Genomic DNA, 19307 nt, shown 5'->3' with positions numbered 1-19307 from the left:
AATGACCGCAATTACGGAGGGGGAAAAAAAGCTGCAGCGTGAAATGTTTGTCATAAGCAGAAGTGGGTCCTGTTCATCAACACAGAGGAGTTTTGACCCAATCTTCTCTACAAATTGTTTCATTTCAGTCACATAAACTATTTTAATTTAAACAGCATCCCTATTGGATTTATGTCTAGACTTTGACTGGGCCACTCCAAAACTTTTATTTCAGGCCTTCACAGGTGGATTTCCTGGTGTGATTCAGATCACCATGTTTGACCCACGCTTGAGCTTGAGGTCGCAAACTGATGACCTCCAGTATTTTCTGAAGGAGCAGTTTTCATGACTATCAATTGCTAGCAAGTGATGCGGGTACAACTTCCAAATTTATGTCGGTGATGCTGCTCTTCTTTTTATGGCGGCTTTAAAAAAAACAAAAACTGAAAGTAAGCATTACTGCCACCATCTGGTCAGGAGTGTGAACTTGAGCTCCAGTATTTACGTCTTAAACTGTGCAGGGTAAAGACAGTTTCTGTGTTTTAGCTGAAGAACTGAAACAAACAGATCATATTCATAGATGTGTCATGACAGTTAGATATAATACTATCTGATTACTATGAGATAGTATATCTCCTTGTTATAATGAGCTTCTACAATATATTTTCCCAAATGTCTTTTCGATCATCAAGCTACTTTCTTGAAAGACTTGAAATGAGCATTTGAGTTCATTTGGGTCAGCAGTGGTTTTTCCCTGGGAACTCTATGATGGATGCTAATTGGTAGCTTCTGCATGAAATCTTAGAAAAGACTTTGCAACCCTTTTTCGGACTGATATATATGTAGGACTTTATGGTTGAATTTCTTTAAATCTGGGCGAGATGTCTTGGAAATCTTCCGCCCTACTTCATGTCAGAACAACTACATTTAAGAAAAATCTTGATTTTGCAGATTGGGGCAAAAGTCTGGGTGTGAATAGTTCAATTAAATGAAAATCTGTATTTCTTCTTATATTTAAAATGTTGAAGTATGACAAAAATATATACATATATAAAAAACCAACTAGAGCCTTTAAGAGAGAAGGACAAACATGAAGATTATGACTTTATAATCACATTTTTCATTCTAAATATGAAAGGATGTGCCGATTTTTTGTCACCTCTTCATTGTGCCTTCTAACAGCAATCCTGTAGCCTTCATCTAGCTGTTGAGCAATGCTAAGTTTCCCCCAAAAACTTAGCTTCATTGCATTGTCTAGGTGGCTGCGGCTGTTTTCGTGCCGTTTGCATTTTTCTGAAAGATGTTTTAAGTCTCTTACCCCCGTTGTTGTCCACATTGCCTCCGTGCCAGAACTTTGAAATAGCAAACACGGAAAGCAGTAAAAGGCATTGCTTACATTACATCCAGCTAGCCAACTCCGCTTGTCATAAGAAGAGCTGGAAAAAGCCCGCGTGTAGGATCGTCCACGATCACTTGCCTGCTGCTGAATTTGTAAATTGGGACGATCCGGTCCAAGCTCCTTTATCCTGTTTTTTTCTTCAAGTGAACGCTTTGTAAAAGCATTTTTTTGTAAAGACAAAAAAGAATTTTCTCTCATTTTGAAACTACTCCACTTTGCAAACGTAAACGTGAATCGACCTAACGAATTGCAGCTGCGCTAATGAGTCGAATCGGGGATTGTCCAATCACACAATGTTTTAAAAAAAAAAATTAGCCAGTACTGACACTCTACCAGTAATGACACAACAGAATGGGTTTGTCCGGGACGCAGAGCGCTGCGCCCTGTGGAAAACCTTAAATAACCAATTAAAAGTCAGCCTCAGATCACCTGCTTGCCAAAAGTTGATGCGCCTACATACACTCTCATTAGAACGGCGCCCTGCACATAGGATAGGAAGTGTGCACAATGTGAGCAATTAAATAGAATTATGCATTTACTATTTTAATAAATTCTAACATGTCTATTGGACACACAGTATGAATAAATACATTTCTAAGTATTTTGCAGTTCAGAAATCATTTATTATCTAAACAATTTAAAGGGGGCGGCGCCCAAGCGCCCCCTACTGGCCAGCCGCCACTGCTCCATAATGTATAAATGTCCGATCTTCTAATTTCCTTTGCTGCATAATGTACATTGTATTTATCCTGGCGTTAGGTAAATGTATCTTGAAGGAAAATAGCACTTAAATTAAAGCCCAACAAGGATATTCATTTAGAATTAAAAATAACTCACCCTGAACTCACCCACACATAGATAAAATGTATGTAATAAGTGTCATTAATGAAGGGGAAAAAACTCAATTCAGACTTTAAGTAAGTTTAGAGTCTGGTTCGCAGAGTATGAAGTTAAATACAATAAAATTGTAATCAAAACTTTTGAAATTGTTATGATTTCTTTTTTTTTTAAAAACAAAACGTTTTGTTTAAAAAACTTTTTAAATTAAATAACTCATTTTTGTCTCGTAAACTTAAAAAGTTATTTGCCAAACATAAACTTTTATTTGCACACATCAGAAATATTTTGTGATTTTTGGCCCTGCCCACGACGTCATGTGAGAATCACAAACAAAAACTTTGAATAGCAAGAAAAGATTTATGACAGGTGCAAATAAGTTTGGTTTGGAAGTAATTGTTTCACTTCATGAGACAAAAATATGTAATTTAATTTTTAAAAAAGTTTTTTAAGCAAAACTCAGTAGACTTTTCTCATGGTGACATGCATTATCAATTCAATTTTTGCTTTTGTGTTTTGTCTTTTTTCTGCAGTTCCACGTTAAAGTTTGATGCAGCTCTGCTTTCCTGAATGGACCATCTTCATCTCCACTGCAAGTGTAGCAAACAGGCAGCTCTTTTTTTTTATAGATTACAGTCCACCAAAAGGTTGCATTGTGCCCTTGTTTATATTTTTAATAAAATGGTAAATGGACTGAACTTATATAGTGATTTTCCAATCATTTTGATCACTCAAAGCACTTTTCACTAGAGTCACATTCACCCTTTCGCCCTCACATTTATACACTGATTGGTAGGCAATTTGGGGTTAAATGCCTTGCCCAGGGGCACATTGACATGTGGCAGGAGGAAGCTGGAATGAACCTACAACATTCAGATCACAACACGACTACTCTACCCACAGAACCACAGAATAGTGTAATTCTGTAAAGACAAAATATGTCTGGTGGTCTAGCTCTGATTTACATATCTTGCTAAATTGCAGGTTTGAATATTGCAAAACTTTCTTATAACAAAATAAACCTGCAGTAAGAAATTACTAAAAATATCTTACATATGCATAGTTATATGCTCTATATAGAGATGTTCGTTAGCTTTGATTGTATATGTCACAATTTTTATCATTGTTTATTCAACTCTGAAAGCTGTGTGGCTGTAATATTCTGTCCTAGAAGGCGGTTAGATGTGCCCTTTTTTTTAGCACCTGCCCCTTTAGTGGTCTCTGCACGGCTCTGTGGAACACACAAATTACTAAAGTTGTTTTTTTTTTGTAAGGTGTGGCCATTAAAAAGAATCTCCTCTTTAGTTCTTCCTTATAAGTGGAGATACATTGTTGATGTTAACCATTATAAAATAACTTGCAAGTAAGTATTGGCAAAGCTCAAAGTAATTTCAAAGGTGGCGGAGCGTTGTTGTCAGCAGCAGCTGCTGAAAGTAACTAAAAAAGTTACTTTTAATGTAACTTAGATACTTTTCAAATCAAGTAGTCAGTAATCTAATACTTTTTCAAGGAGTAATCAGTAATCCAAATAAAGTTACTTTTTTAAAGTAACTATGCCATCACTGCTCGCCTGTGGCCATAAATACAGTAAAGTAATATTCTAATCACAAAACACACAATAATATGTCCATCTTACTTCTGAAACGTTGTCTGTTGAGCCCTCACATCAGTAATCCATCGATCCAAACAATATCCCTCAGTGCTGAGGCATCTTCTGCTGTTTTAGTTGAGCAAAGTAGGAGGGACGACCCATCCAAGATGGTCGCTGTATTTCCTGCGGCCAATGTGGGGTCTACTCTTGTATTATGTCTATGTCTGTTCTCTACTCTCCTATCACTTCTTGACTCTCAGTCAACCACGAATCAGTAAAGTTGCTTTACTCATCACCACTACTTTCTACAAACATGATCCCTTCAAAATAACAAATGGTGAAGATTACTTTTCTACAAAATGGTTTTAACTGCACATTTCCAAATTATTTTAACTTATTATACCACATCACTTTATGTACTTACAAGCATAGCTTTTTGTTTACACATATAACAAATTTAACATATTTAACATGTTTAACACATTATATATTATATATTTGAAGTGGAACAAGTTATAGGTAAAGTCTTTGATAAACATGCAGGAATTATACTAAAAATGTATCATTAAAAGTAGCTCACTGTTTTACAAATAGCATTGATCTTACAATGAACAACACGAGAACTCCTGGAAAATAAATTTTGGTGAACATTGATTCTCGAACCAGATCCAAAGCATTTGACTTATTTGGTTTCACACCTTTATTTATTTTAAAGAAGTAAACAAGGGAACCAGGAGCAGTTGTCTGATTTTATTGAATTTAATACAAGTTACAATCAAACACAACTTTTACTGGTGAAACAGGGTTTTGCATCATTGCGTTCATTGTCCTGTTAAATCTTATAATATGTATTATTAATGATGTGATATGTCAAAGAAGTATATTTATTGCAATTATTTCAAGAGTGGTTAAATTTTTTAGATTATAATTTTCTGTTATAAAACTTAAGTTTATTTAGAGACAAATCTATAGGGAACATATCACAGCATGACTAAAGAAATAAAAAAATGAATAAATAAAAAGAAAGACAAAATTATTGAGTTGCTTAACAAATTACTTTAACTCACCATAAATGAAAAAAACATGAACATAAATGAAATAAATCGGAAAAAAATCTAAATTGTTGCTCATTTACAAAAAACATTTTGTTCATGAAATTCAAACATGAGGTATGTTATAATATTTATATACTGGATTATTAAGATTGTAATTGCTCGTCAAAAATATCGACTAAGACATCGACAATTAAGAAAGGAAAGGATAACCTATCCTTATTTTATTTATTATTTTTTTTGCTTTTGTTTTTTCTTAGAAGAACTTACCTGCGATCCAACAAAATGATTAGGCCTACATTCAAGGACTCTGTTCAGGCGGTCATTGACGTCAATCTGTGACATGGGATTCGGGATTAGAGTTTGAAATCCCAGGATCACGTCACCAATGACCAGCTGAGCCAATCAGGTGCAGATGACGCACAGGCCTTATTACTATTTGAATGTGTTGTTTCGTTTTTTCATCTTGAATTTTAATTATTTTCAAAGCAAAGCATCTCAATTAAAATAAGTCATTAAAAGCTTATACATTAAATGAGTATGTAGTTATATATTTTATAAATTAGTAGAATATTTTCTTTTTTGTTTTTACAAATATTGACAAGGCAACAAAAAGACAAAGTAGCTAAATTGTCACAGATGACCTGCATTCAAAGACCGTAAATAAATACTGTGATTCAGATTTAAATATCTATTGCTACATATCTACATCATATTTCTATTTCACATGTCATGTGACTATTAAAGGTTTAGTCACATGACTCAGATTACCGTCAGTACAAACAATAACCTGCTCTTACAGGCCCAGCCTTTCTCCACTGCCCCCTCTATTCCCTAGGGGGCAGTAGAGAGCAACATGAAGGCGCTGCTCGGAAGAAGAGCGAGAAAAGTGTCCGGTTGTTGTGGGGAGCGCAGCGTGTTAGTTTTAGGGAAGCCAGCTGTTCGTTGTACTTGTTCAAAAGAGGAATAAAGTTGTTAAAGCATTTATCTGCCTCCTCCTTGCTTTTGCCCGCCAGCGGAGCAGAAACGATAGGAGCTTGTTACCAGCGAACGAGCCGAAATAGAGACCAGCCCGTTTAAAACCAGCCTCTGATTGGACTCTGAGCCAATCAGAGTCCACACATCCTCCTTTTCATAGAGGTCTTTAAGTAAAGACCCGGACTAAAAATTAACTTTTCTTCCCGCATCGAGATGCTCGTAAATTAAGGAAGCATAACCTATCCTTAATGGCTTTTTTTTTTTTTTTTTATAAGTATTTACCTGCAAGACAAAGAAAATGATTAGTGACCAAATGATCGCAGAAGGCCTACATTCAAGGACTCTGTTCAGGCGGTCATTGACGTCAATCTGTGACGTGGGATTCGGGGCTTGAGTTTGAAATCCGAGGATCACGTCACCAATGACCAGCTGAGCCAATCAGGTGCAGATGACGCACAGGCCTTATTACTATTTGAATGTGTTGTTTCGTTTTTTCATCTTGAGTTTTAATTATTTTCAAAGCGAAGCATCTCAATTAAAATAAGTCATTAAAAGCTTATACATTAAATGAGTATGTAGTTATATATTTTATAAACTAGTAGAATATTTTCTTTTTTGGTTTTACAAATATTGACAAGGCAACAAAAAGACAAAGTAGCTAAATTGTCACACATGACCTGCATTCAAAGACCGTAAATAAATAGTGTGATTCAGATTTAAATATCTATTGCTATATATCTACATCATATTTCTATTTCACATGTCATGTGACTATTAAAGGTTTAGTCACATGACTCAGATTACCGTCAGTACAAACAATAACCTGCTCTTACAGGCCCAGCCTTTCTCTACTGCCCCCTCTCTTCCCTAGGGGGCAGTAGAGAGCAACATGAAGGCGCTGCTCGGAAGAAGAGCGAGAAAAGTTTTTTTTTTTTTTTTTAACTTTATTTCTTGTAAACAACAAAAAACAACTGTGCTGTGTACATGTTATAAAAAAATAAACAAAAACAAAACAAATATAATTGCCAGGGGGAATATAAAGTGAAATAAAATAGTGACAGGAAAATTATAGTCAAAATATTCTTGGATAAAGAAAATAGTACGAATTGTAGTATATGTTCCAGATGTCACAGTGAATTAACATAAGAGAAAATCCAAAATTCCAAGTTGATTGCAAGTCCAAATTGTTGTTTTTGCTTTTTGATTAGTTGAATGTTGAATTGTAAATATATAATGTTTAAGTTCAATCAAAAAAACAGAAAAATCTGGTTTTTTCCTCAAATATTTACATTTATGTAGGTGAAATTTAGCCTTAAGAAGTAATAAATTGATAAAGAAACTTTTCAAATTTGTTTTTTCATTTTGTTGAAATCCAAACAAGATATTTTTCCAGTATAATAGAAAACCTGCTGATATTTTTGAGTCAACAAAGTTATAAAAATGTTGCCAAAATACTTTAGAGTAAGAACACAACCAGAACAAATGAGTGACTGATTCTGGGCAAATGTCACAGAAGGAACAGTTTACATCAATGTTAGAGTTGAACTTCTGTAGATAGACTTTAACGGGGTAGATTCTGCGTATGAGTTTAAAAGACACTTCTTTTACCTTGTTAGTGAGAAGAAAGTGATTTGGGAGCAGCCAGGTCAATTTCCAGGATACATTAATATGAAAACGATTCCAATATGGTACAACTACAGGAGCAGAGGTCATTTCCCTTTGGAACAGGGATCTGATCGATTTATTATTGTTACGAGGAAGAAGTTTAAGACATATTTTGCCAACAGGAGAATTTATGGGAGTTAAAACAGGAGAATGATAACCAACTCTTGGCTTCTGCTTGAATAACATACAAATTTTTGTAGAAATGGCACCGAAAACTTTTGCATATTCTCCAGGAGAAACAGGAAAATTAAACTTAGAGAGAAATTCCTCATAATTTAATAACAAACCATCACTGTTAAATAATTGGTCAACCAGAATAATGTTGCGAGTAAACCAGGAATCAAAAAATAAAGTTTTCTTCTTATATAGGATGTCCTTATTATTCCAAATGAAATACCGGTGAGGAGAGAAGTTGTGATAACCATGATAAAAAGGCCTGCCGGTGAAAGTTGGAGAGTTTTGTTGGGAGTTTCGCTATATCAAAATTACAAACTAAAAAGAAATTCAGACCACCAAATTTAGACAAAATATGGGAAGGTATAAAATTCCAGAAAGACGCTGGTGAATTAAAAAATTGACGGATCCAATTTATTTTAAAGGTATTAGTCAAAATAGAGAAAGATAAACAATTAAGTCCTCCATTTTCATATGAATTCATAAGAGTAGATTTTTTAATATAGTGAGTCTTATTCTTCCACACAAAATTAAATAACAGTTTGTCAATTTCTTTCTCATTTTTATTGTCAATGTCTAATGACTGTGCAGCATAAATGAGTCTAGAGAGGCCTTCAGCCTTCGTAAGCAGAATACGGCCGCGCAGAGAGAGATCTCTAACTAACCACTGATTCAGTCTTTGTTTAGTCTTTTGAATTAAAGGGTCAAAGTTCAGAGAGCTTCTTTTGTTTTGATCCTTTGTGATATTTATTCCTAAATAAACAACCTCATTTTTAATTGGTATGCCTTCAATTGAAGCTATGGAGCAGTCCTTTATGGCCATTATTTCACATTTTTTAAGGTTAAGAGAAAGACCAGAGGCTTTGGAGAAAGTAGCAATTTCCTTAATAGCTAAAGAGATTTGGCTCTCATCCTTTAAAAATAAAGTAGTATCATCAGCCAGTTGTGTTAAAGTAACCACTTTATCAGCAATAGTGATCCCTTTTAAAGGACCAGTTTTAATATGAACAGCCAGAATCTGAGCCACCAACAGGAACAGATAGGGGGAGACGGGACAGCCCTGTCTGATTCCTCTGCAGAGGCTAAATCTAGGAGAGGAGCCATTTCTTAGTTTGATGGAGCTGTTACTGTTTTGGTACAAGGTTTTAATGACAGAAGTAAAGAGTTTTCCAAAACCAAACTTAGCTAGACTTTGGAAAATAAACTCATGTTCAACCATATCAAAAGCTTTATAAAAGTCTAAAAAAAATATAAAACCATTATCATGAATAAGATCGGGATAATCTAAAACATCCAAAACAAATCTTATATTATTTGATATGTGCCTATTTTTCATAAAACCAGATTGAGTTTCATCAATAATAGAGTGAAGGACAGATTTTAATCTTTTAGCAACAACTAATGCAAATATTTTGTAATCATTGTTAAGAAGACAAATGGGACGCCAATTATCTAAGAATAAGGGATCTTTCTTTGGTTTTGGTATTAAAGTGGTTAAACCCTGAGTGAGGGTTGCAGGGAGCAAACCCTTTTCTATGGAAGTAAATATGTGCCATCAGAATTTGAATAAAAAATGCATCCGAATTCAATTTTTAAAAAAATTCAGTGTCATTATTTGTACATGTTTGCAATTTTCATATGTTAAAAAAATTCACATTCCTATTTCAAAGATAAAATTTTCAATATATATTTTTTCAGTGTTAAAAAAAATTCAGCATATAAAAAAATTCAACTTTTAAAAATTCAAATGCAATATTTTCAGTGTCCTAAAAATTCAACTTGCTCAAATTCGCCGTCTCAAATTCAGCGTCTAAAAATTCGCTGTACAAAAATGGCAAGGTTACTTCAGGTCACAGACATTAGCAATCGTTGTCAGATTTCAACACCCAGCCAATCACATGACGCAGGTGTCATAGTGAAGAAATACCAGCATCACCGAGGCTAGCGACCATGGAGGCGAATGCAAACCCAACCCCAACGGTGAGTCTATGCTTTCATATTTCTGTGGTATATTTTATTTTGCGCATGAGGTTTGATACATTATCTTAAAACTTGATTTAAAACACGGGTTTGGGCCGTTGTTAATCTTACACCATGTAATGCTAGCATATTAGTTCTCGCTACCTCCTAGAGACCCCAGTCCCTCCCCCCTTATCCTTCTCTTGGATGTCCCACACCCAATGTTCCTGTGTTTTATTTCAAAAAGAAATACCACTTGCGCCAAGTCTAGAATCTTTTAAGATAACTGATGGATGGCGACTTTCCGGGTTTTGTTTGTATGCTGTCTTAGGTGAGACCGAGACAGGCAGTCTTAGTAAAGTCGTAATTTTCCGGGAGATGCTACCGCTAATGACCGCAGTGAAGTTAGTTTCAAGTTGGATATTCGATATTCGAGCTCCGGGGAGTAAGCGGCGTTTAGCTCAAGGTTGATCCGATTTATGAACGCTACTGTCGGCCAGCGGTTCTCCACCGCTCCCGGCCGCAGCGCCCGAAGGTTCACTTAGGGACTATCAACAAATTACCGAACCAAACATTCCTGTCAAAGAAACGTTAATAAATGCCTTGAATTGTAACCAACGAACTAATTGTCAGTGCTAATTCAGGCTTTTACATGAGCCAAAATAGCATCTATAAAATTTTAAATTCAATATTTTCAATAATTTTAATATTAAATAATATGTTTTCTTCAATAGCTTCCAGGTCATGTGACCTAATGACTCAGAATCACTTTGAAATAATTATACTAGTCTCTTTAGATGAGGCACATTTGTTTTCCATTTTTAGCCATTTTCCATTTTTTATTAATTTTTTTCGTCAAAATTTAGGGTTTTTCTTCAATATCTTCCAGGTCATGGGACCTATTGATTCAAAATCACTTTGAAATTGTTTTACTAGTCTCTATAGATGAGGCACAGTCATTTTTTTTTCCATTTTAAATAATTTTCCATTTTTTAGGAATTTTTTTCACCAAAATTTAGGGTTTTTATTCAATAGCTTCCAGGTCATGTCACCTAATGACTCAAAATCACTTTGAAATAATTCTACCAGTCTGTATAGATGAGGCACAGTCATTTATATTCGATTTGAGTCCTTTTTATAATTTGTAGGTATTTTTATATTGGCTTCTAGGTCATCAATCAATCAATCAATCAAATTTTATTTGAACAGCACATTTCAGCACCAAGGCATTTCAAAGTGCTTTACATAATAAAAATATGAAAACACAGAGTCATGCAACAATCAAAGAAATTAAGTTAAGAACTGTCATTAAATTCGTAATTGATTACGTTTCAAATACAGCTCTAAACTGGTGGGTTTTTAGTCGAGATTTAAAGGCACTCAGTGTTTCAGCTGTTTTACAGTTTTCTGTACGTTTGTTCCAAATTTGTGGTGCATGGAAGCTGAATGCTGCTTCTCCTTGTTTGGTTCTGGTTCTGGATGCAGAGCAGACCAGAACCAGAACCAGAAGACCTGAGGGGTCTGGAAGGTTGATGCAACAGCAGATCTGTAATGTATTGAGGTACTAAACCGTTCAGTGATTTATAAACTAACAACAGTATTTTTCTATTCTAGTCTATGAGCTACAGGGAGTCAGTGTAGGGACTTTAAAACTGGTGTTATGTGCTCTATCTTCCTGGTTTTAGTGAGAACCCGAGCAGGAGTTCTCACTAAACTTTCACCCAATTACTCTAAATCAGTGTGAAATTGTTTTAGTAGACTGGAACAATGAGGTACGCTCATTTTTAATTCATTTTGACCCATTTTATTATTTTTTAGGCAATTTTGTATTTAAAAAATATATTTCCTATTTTCTCTTCACCTCCATAGGCTGCCACCTTATCGTGATGAAAGGGTTTGAGTGCTGAAGTGACTCTAGGAGTTATGCTGTCAGGGGTTTCATACCCCTTGTAGGGTCACCCAATGCTAGAGGTGATGAACCAGACAAAGAGCAGCCCAAGACCCTTTATGAAGAGCACAGTTAATGGATACAGTGTCCCCTCACCTGGACGCAGGTCACCAGGGCACCACCCTGGAGCCGGGCCTGGAGTTGGTGCTCCGTGGCAAGCATCTGGTGCCAAAACACATGGAGTCTGGCCAGGCTCAGCCAACAGTGGGTTCACCTTCCCAAGGGCTCACCAACTGTGGGCCAAAAGGGCTGGGTGCAATGTGGGATGTTAGAAGGCCGAGGGAGGGGACCTTGGCCATCTGACCCTGGGTGATAAGACTTTTTATCAGTGGGCATCACCTCTCTGGTGGGAGCCTGAGCTGGTGTGTGAGGTTGAGAGGTTCTAACTAGAAATAGTCTCATCTCATCATGACCCGAGATGAGAGCCATGCGCTAATTAATGGAACATTAATAAACAATCTGATATGTAGTGAGAAAATGTAATGTTTCAGTTGTTGGTCGTGTTTCTATGACTTTGTATGTTTGTGTTTTTATGGTGTAAAGCTCTTTGAAATGCCTTGTTGTTGAAATGTGATATATAAATAAAATTTGATTAGATTTTTGGATTTGGGTGTTTTCTGTCCGAGGCCACGTTCTGCACAACCGGGGTTCTGAAGGGATCCATTTTGGTGGCCTTGGGATCACACCTCTGCTTTTGGCAGATGATGTGGCCCTATACTGGCTTCATCAGGTCATGATCTACAGCTTTACTGGAGCAGGATGCAGATGAGTGTGAAGCGGCCGGGAGGAGGATCAGTACCTCCAGATCCAAGGCCATGGTCTTGAGCTGGAAAAGGGTAGAGCGCCTTATTTGGGTCAGGGAAGATTGTCCTGACCCAAGTGGAGGAGTTTAAGCATCTTAGGATCTTGTTCACTGTTGGAGTTCATTCATTTCTGTCTCTGTTCACCACCCATGTCCGTTAACCAGTTTCAGGACCCGACCAGAACCACTCATCGTAAATGACCTTGAGAAATAATCAGATTTGGTTATATATAAAAACAAGCTTTAATGCTAAAAGATGATCAAATTCCACAAGCCATACTTATCATCCAAATGGAACATTATGCTTCTTATGTTACATTCACCGTCCAGCGTTGGGCCAAGTGAGGCAAAGATTGTAGCAAGTTTAGCTTTTTATTCATCTCTGCAGTCTGTACCCTCCCTAAACGGTACTCTAATCAGTTTCAGTCTGTTTACATGTCAGCAGTCACATATAAACATGGTTATGTATGCTGCAGCGTGTTAAGAGGCTAAAAGAGATGGAGGAAAATACAGAATCCATAAGAATGAGGGCAAAATGGACAGGAGATCAATAGAAGGATTGGTGCAGTAAAGTGGGCGCTGTACCAGTCTGTCGTGGTGAAGAGAGCTGGATCAAAAAGCAAAGTTCTTGATTTGCCAGTCGATCTACGTCCCTACCTTCATCTATGGCATAGGCTTAAAGGTCTTGACTGAAAGAACAAAATCACAAACTAACGGCCAAAATTAGTTTTTTCCATAAGGTGTCTGGGCTCTCCCTTAGTGATAGGATGAGAAGCTCAGTCATCTAGGAGGGACAGAGAGTAGAGCTGCTGATTTTTCACTTTGAGAGGAGCCAGCTGAGGTGGGTCAGGCATCAGATTAGGATGCTTCCTTGACGCCTCCCTAGTGAGGTCTTCTGGGCACGTCCCACCACGAGGAGGCCCACAGGAAGACCCAGGACACGCTGGAGGGACGATGTTTCTCGGCTGGCCTGGGAACGCCTTGGGGTTCCCCTGGAGGAGCTGGAACAAGTGGCTGGGGAGGGAAGTCTGGGCCTCTGCTGACCCCGCAACCCGACTGCAGACAAGGGGAAGATGATTGATTGATTGATTGATTGATTGATTGATTGATTTTTCTTCAATAGCTTATGGGTCATAAGACCCATAAGTTAATCAAAATCAATGTGAAATTATTCTACTAGACTGGATAGGTGGGGCACACTCATTTTTATTCCATTTAGCCCTTTTTATTCCTTGTCAGTGGGTCACATGAAATTTAAGCTATTAAACACCAATCTTTTTTTTTTAAATTAGTAAATTTAAATTATGTAAAACATTGATAAAGATCTAAAATGGGGAAAAATGTGGGTGCCTCATCTCTAATGATTTGTAAAACAATTTCAAAGTGGTTTTGAATCAATAGGACACGTCTTGGAAGCTATTGCAAAAACATACTAAATTTTGACAAATAAAATTGCTAAAAATAAAAAAAAAATTTAAATATGAAACAAATGACTGTGCCTCATCTATACAGGATACTAGAACAATTTCACACTGATTCTGGGTCAATAGGTCACAAGACCTTGAAGCTATTGAATAAAAATACTAAATATTGACAAAACAAATTGCTAAAAGATAAAAAAAAATATGTTAAAATGGAAAACAAATGTGCCTCATCTAAAGAGACTAGTATAATTATTTCAAAGTGATTCTGAGTCATTAGGTCACATGACCTGGAAGCTATTGAAGAAACCATTATATTATTTAATATTAAAATTATTGAAAATATTGAATTTAAAATTTTATAGATGCTATTTTGGCTCATGTAAAAGCCTGAATTAGCACTGACAATTAGTTCGTTGGTTACAATTCAAGGCATTTATTAACGTTTCTTTGACAGGAATGTTTGGTTCGGTAATTTGTTGACAGTCCCTAAGTCAACCTTCGGGCGCTGCGGCCGGGAGCGGTGGAGAACCGCTGGCCGACAGTAGCGTTCATAAATCGGATCAACCTTGAGCTAAACGCCGCTTACTCCCCGGAGCTCGAATATCGAATATCCAACTTGAAACTAACTTCACTGCGGTCATTAGCGGTAGCATCTCCCGGAAAATTACGACTTTACTAAGACTGCCTGTCTCGGTCTCACCTAAGACAGCATACAAACAAAACCCGGAAAGTCGCCATCCATCAGTTATCTTAAAAGATTCTAGACTTGGCGCAAGTGGTATTTCTTTTTGAAATAAAACACAGGAACATTGGGTGTGGGACATCCAAGAGAAGGAGAAGGGGGGAGGGACTGGGGTCTCTAGGAGGTAGCGAGAACTAATATGCTAGCATTACATGGTGTAAGATTAACAACGGCCCAAACCCGTGTTTTAAATCAAGTTTTAAGATAATGTATCAAACCTCATGCGCAAAATAAAATATACCACAGAAATATGAAAGCATAGACTCACCGTTGGGGTTGGGTTTGCATTCGCCTCCATGGTCGCTAGCCTCGGTGATGCTGGTATTTCTTCACTATGACACCTGCGTCATGTGATTGGCTGGGTGTTGAAATCTGACAACGATTGCTAATGTCTGTGACCTGAAGTAACCTTGCCATTTTTGTACAGCGAATTTTTAGACGCTGAATTTGAGACGGCGAATTTGAGCAAGTTGAATTTTTAGGACACTGAAAATATTGCATTTGAATTTTTAAAAGTTGAATTTTTTTATATGCTGAATTTTTTTTAACACTGAAAAAATATATATTGAAAATTTTATCTTTGAAATAGGAATGTGAATTTTTTTAACATATGAAAATTGCAAACATGTACAAATAATGACACTGAATTTAAAAAAAAATTGAATTCAGATGCATTTTTTATTCAAATTCTGATGGCACATATTTACTTCCATACTTTTCTATACTTTCATTAAAAACCTGCAAAAGAAAGGGAGCGAGGTTGAACAAAAAGTGTCCGTAAAATTCAGCACTCAGCCCATCGATTCCAGGGGATTTGTTGGTTTTGAGATGTGAGATAGCATCCACAATCTCTTGCAAAGAGACTGGCTCATCACATTGTTCCCGTTCAATATTAGAAATTTGATTAACTGTTAAATTGATCATTAGGGCATCAACTGAAGTTTGACAGAAGTTGGAAAGATAAAGAGTTTCATAAAAGGAACTACAATATCTAGCGATATCATCAAGGTCATCTGTAACAGCGTTGTTAATCTTTAGTCTAGTAACAGAATTATTGACTGAATTATGTTTTTCTAAGTTAAAAAAGTAATGAGTGTTTTGTTCTTCCTCTTCTAACCATTTTCTTCTTGATCTAATAAAAGCTCCCTTAGTCTTGTTAATGTAAAAATAATCTAATTTAATTTGTAAGTCGGTTAATTCTTGTTGTTCAGAGTCATTTAAATTAAAGGGATTCAACTGAGTGAGTTCAAATATTCTTGATATAATTTTTGTTTCATCAGCTCTGTTTACTTTAGCTTTATTACTCCCAAACTTTCTTAGAAATTTACCAGATTCAAATTTAAAAAGTTCCCAGTTAAGACCATAAAGATTATCAGTTTGAGCTTTATGCCAGAAGAATTGTAATAATTATTTTATTTTCATAGAGACCTCATCGCAATTTAGTAAAGAATTATTTAATTTCCAGTATGAAGGAGAATTACAAGAGTGCTTTTTGACTGAAAACTTGATAATTATTTCAATAACTTTATGGTCTGTAAGGGGAGTAGGTAGGATGTTAACAGTCACAGTTTCCTTGTTTATTGAATCCGAGATCAGCCAGAAATCTATCCTAGATTGGCGAGATAAGGAATTATTACTCCAGGTAAATAAACTATCTTGTGGGTGTTTATTTCTCCAAATATCAATTAGATTAAATTTATCTATAAAAGCTTTGACAGTTGGACTTGAGGCATTTGGACAACCAGGAGGCCATTTATCAAGGTCACCATCAAGGACAGTGTTGAAATCTCCTCCTATGAGGATTGTAGCATTTGGCCATTTTTTTTAACCATTCTATAAAAATATTTTCAACAGTGAGAAACAGCTTATCGTTTTCTCTTTTATTATTGTAACCATAAATATTGGCACAGATGAAATGATGGTTATCATAGAAGAGTAGTTGACAAATAAAGTGACCCAACGAGTCACATTCGGTAGAAATAATACTCCCATTAAATCTGTGCTTTAAAGTCATAACTCCTGCAGAACGTTCAGACCCATGAGAAAGCCAAACAGAATTGCCCCACTGGGATTTCCAAAAAGTAACATCATCAACTGTAGAGTGACATTCCTGAAAAAAACAAAAATCAGATTTAAAATTTTTGGCAAACAAAAACAACGCTTTTCTTTTTAACATATTGCGCATCCCCCTGGCATTAAGAGAAATAAGAGAAAGAGATAACATTTAAACAAGAGAAGTAACTAAGTGGATGAAGGTAGTAACAGATAACATAAACGCCATGGATCAGTACCTTATTAAAGTTCCAGTTCTCAGTTTGCAATCAAGGATAAAGTTCTTTATAGTGAACCCATCAAGAAGAAAAAACAGATCTGCAATTATTCTTGCATTGGAGTAAACACTGCGGGTATCTCCACACCGTTGATGAAACCACGGCCCCCTACGAAGTAGGCTGATTTTCCCTCTTCACGAGCCTTCTGGATGCTTGGCCACAGCTTCTGTCGGGATTCACGATCTTCTTTGCAGAGGTCTTCGGTAAAACGGAGTCCATTTTTTTTAAGGAAGTCATTGTTCTTAGCCGCTTTCCATATGTAATCACGATATCTCCTCGCAATGAAGCGAATGATGATAGATCGAGGCCGAGAGCTACCGGCGAGCTTTCTTCCAACTCGATGAGCGACATCAATGAAGATCTGAAGCCTTTCCTTCTCCCGCGGAAGAATCTCCTGGCACACCCGCACCACCTCCTCCAACACATTCTCCTTCTCTGTTTCAACGACTCCATGAAGTCTGAGGTTCCAACGACGGCCATAGCGCTCCATCTCAGTGACACGGATTAAGCAGGACGTTGTATCTTTTTCATTGCGCTCCACACGTTTTTCAACAGAGTTGATTTTCTTATTGATATCTTTAATTTCTTCTAGCATATTTCCCAGCTTTGTTTCTAAAGCATCACTTCTTGTATTGATCAAGCTAGCAAGCATAGCAATAGCATCATCAGGGTTTGAGTTGCCAGTTGTCCGTGAGATATTTGGAAAGGGCTTCTTGGCGACTGGAGGCTTACTTGGGGTAACCGGGAGCGGGGGAAAATCCTCTTCGTCAGCCTCCGGTTGAGGAGCGCCTAGAGCCGCACCGACATAGTCGTGGTCTTTTTCAGAAGCAACAGTGCAGGTCTTATCCAACTTGTTGTGGTCACTGGTTCTTTTTTGGGCTGTTTTAGGCATCTTCCTTAGAGTAAGATAGTCTTACAGCGTAAAAAGTTCTTAACTGAGCGCTTGTATACACAGGAAATTGCAAAGCAAGAGTTCTTGTACTGAGAGCACGGCGTCGGACGTCTTACGCTATCGCCATCTTGGCTCTAAGCCAAGAGCGAGAAAAGTGTCCGGTTGTTGTGGGGAGCGCAGCGTGTTAGTTTTAGGGAAGCCAGCTGTTCGTTGTACTTGTTCAAAAGAGGAATAAAGTTGTTAAAGCATTTATCTGCCTCCTCCTTGCTTTTGCCCGCCAGCGGAGCAGAAACGATAGGAGCTTGTTACCAGCGAACGAGCCGAAATAGAGACCAGCCCGTTTAAAACCAGCCTCTGATTGGACTCTGAGCCAATCAGAGTCCACACATCCTCCTTTTCATAGAGGTCTTTAAGTAAAGACCCGGACTAAAAATTAACTTTTCATCCCGCATCGTCATGCTCGTAAATTAAGGAAGCATAACCTATCCTTAATGGCTTTTTTTTTTTATTTTATTTTTTTTTTTAGAAGTATTTACCTGCAAGACAAAGAAAATGATTAGTGACCAAATGATCGCAGAAGGCCCACATTCAAGGACTCTGTTCAGGCGGTCATTGACGTCAATCTGTGACGTGTGATTCGGGATTTGAGTTTGAAATCCCAGGATCACGTCACCAATGACCAGCTGAGCCAATCAGGTGCAGATGACGCACAGGCCTTATTACTATTTGAATGTGTTGTTTCGTTTTGTCATCTTGAATTTTAATTATTTTCAAAGCGAAGCATCTCAATTAAAATAAGTCATTAAAAGCTTATACATTAAATGAGTATGTAGTTATATAATTTATGAACTAGTAGAATATTTTCTTTTTTGTTTTTACAAAAATTGACAAGGCAACAAAAAGACAAAGTAGCTAAATTGTCACACATGACCTGCATTCAAAGACCGTAAATAAATAGTGTGATTCAGATTTAAATATCTATTGCTACATATCTACATCATATTTCTATTTCACATGTCATGTGACTATTAAAGGTTTAGTCACATGACTCAGATTACCGTCAGTACAAACAATAACCTGCTCTTACAGGCCCAGCCTTTCTCCACTGCCCCCTCTGTTCCCTAGGGGGCAGCAGAGAGCAACATGTAGGCGCTGCGCGGAAGAAGAGCGAGAAAAGTGTCCGGTTGTTGTGGGGAGCGCAGCGTGTTAGTTTTAGGGAAGCCAGCTGTTCGTTGTACTTGTTCAAAAGAGGAATAAAGTTGTTAAAGCATTTATCTGCCTCCTCCTTGTTTTTGCCCGCCAGCGGAGCAGAAACGATAGGAGCTTGTTACCAGCGAACGAGCCGAAATAGAGACCAGCCCGTTTAAAACCAGCCTCTGATTGGACTCTGAGCCAATCAGAGTCCACACATCCTCCTTTTCATACAGGTCTTTAAGTAAAGACCCGGACTAAAAATTAACTTTTCTTCCCGCATCGTGATGCTCGTAAATTAAGGAAGCATAACCTATCCTTAATGGCTTTTTTTTTTTTTTTTT

General features: G+C 37.0%; 1 long non-coding RNA gene across 1 annotated transcript; it reads right to left on the bottom strand.

The window, feature by feature from the left end:
- Positions 1 to 10492: 10492 nt before the first annotated feature.
- LOC148157974 (uncharacterized) lies at positions 10493 to 15255 on the bottom strand. Its single transcript, XR_015764082.1, has 2 exons — positions 14819 to 15255; positions 10493 to 13440 (listed from the first exon to the last, which is right to left on the bottom strand). It is a non-coding gene; the product is annotated as an uncharacterized LOC148157974 (long non-coding RNA).
- Positions 15256 to 19307: the final 4052 nt, after the last annotated feature.

This window comes from Poecilia mexicana, unplaced genomic scaffold (genome assembly GCF_051168715.1).
Source record: "Poecilia mexicana isolate PSO_F unplaced genomic scaffold, ASM5116871v1 scaffold_8, whole genome shotgun sequence".
Classification (NCBI taxonomy): Eukaryota; Metazoa; Chordata; class Actinopteri; order Cyprinodontiformes; family Poeciliidae; genus Poecilia; species Poecilia mexicana.
Note: the sequence above shows the minus strand (reverse complement) of the source record. Positions and strands in the feature narration are given on the sequence as shown.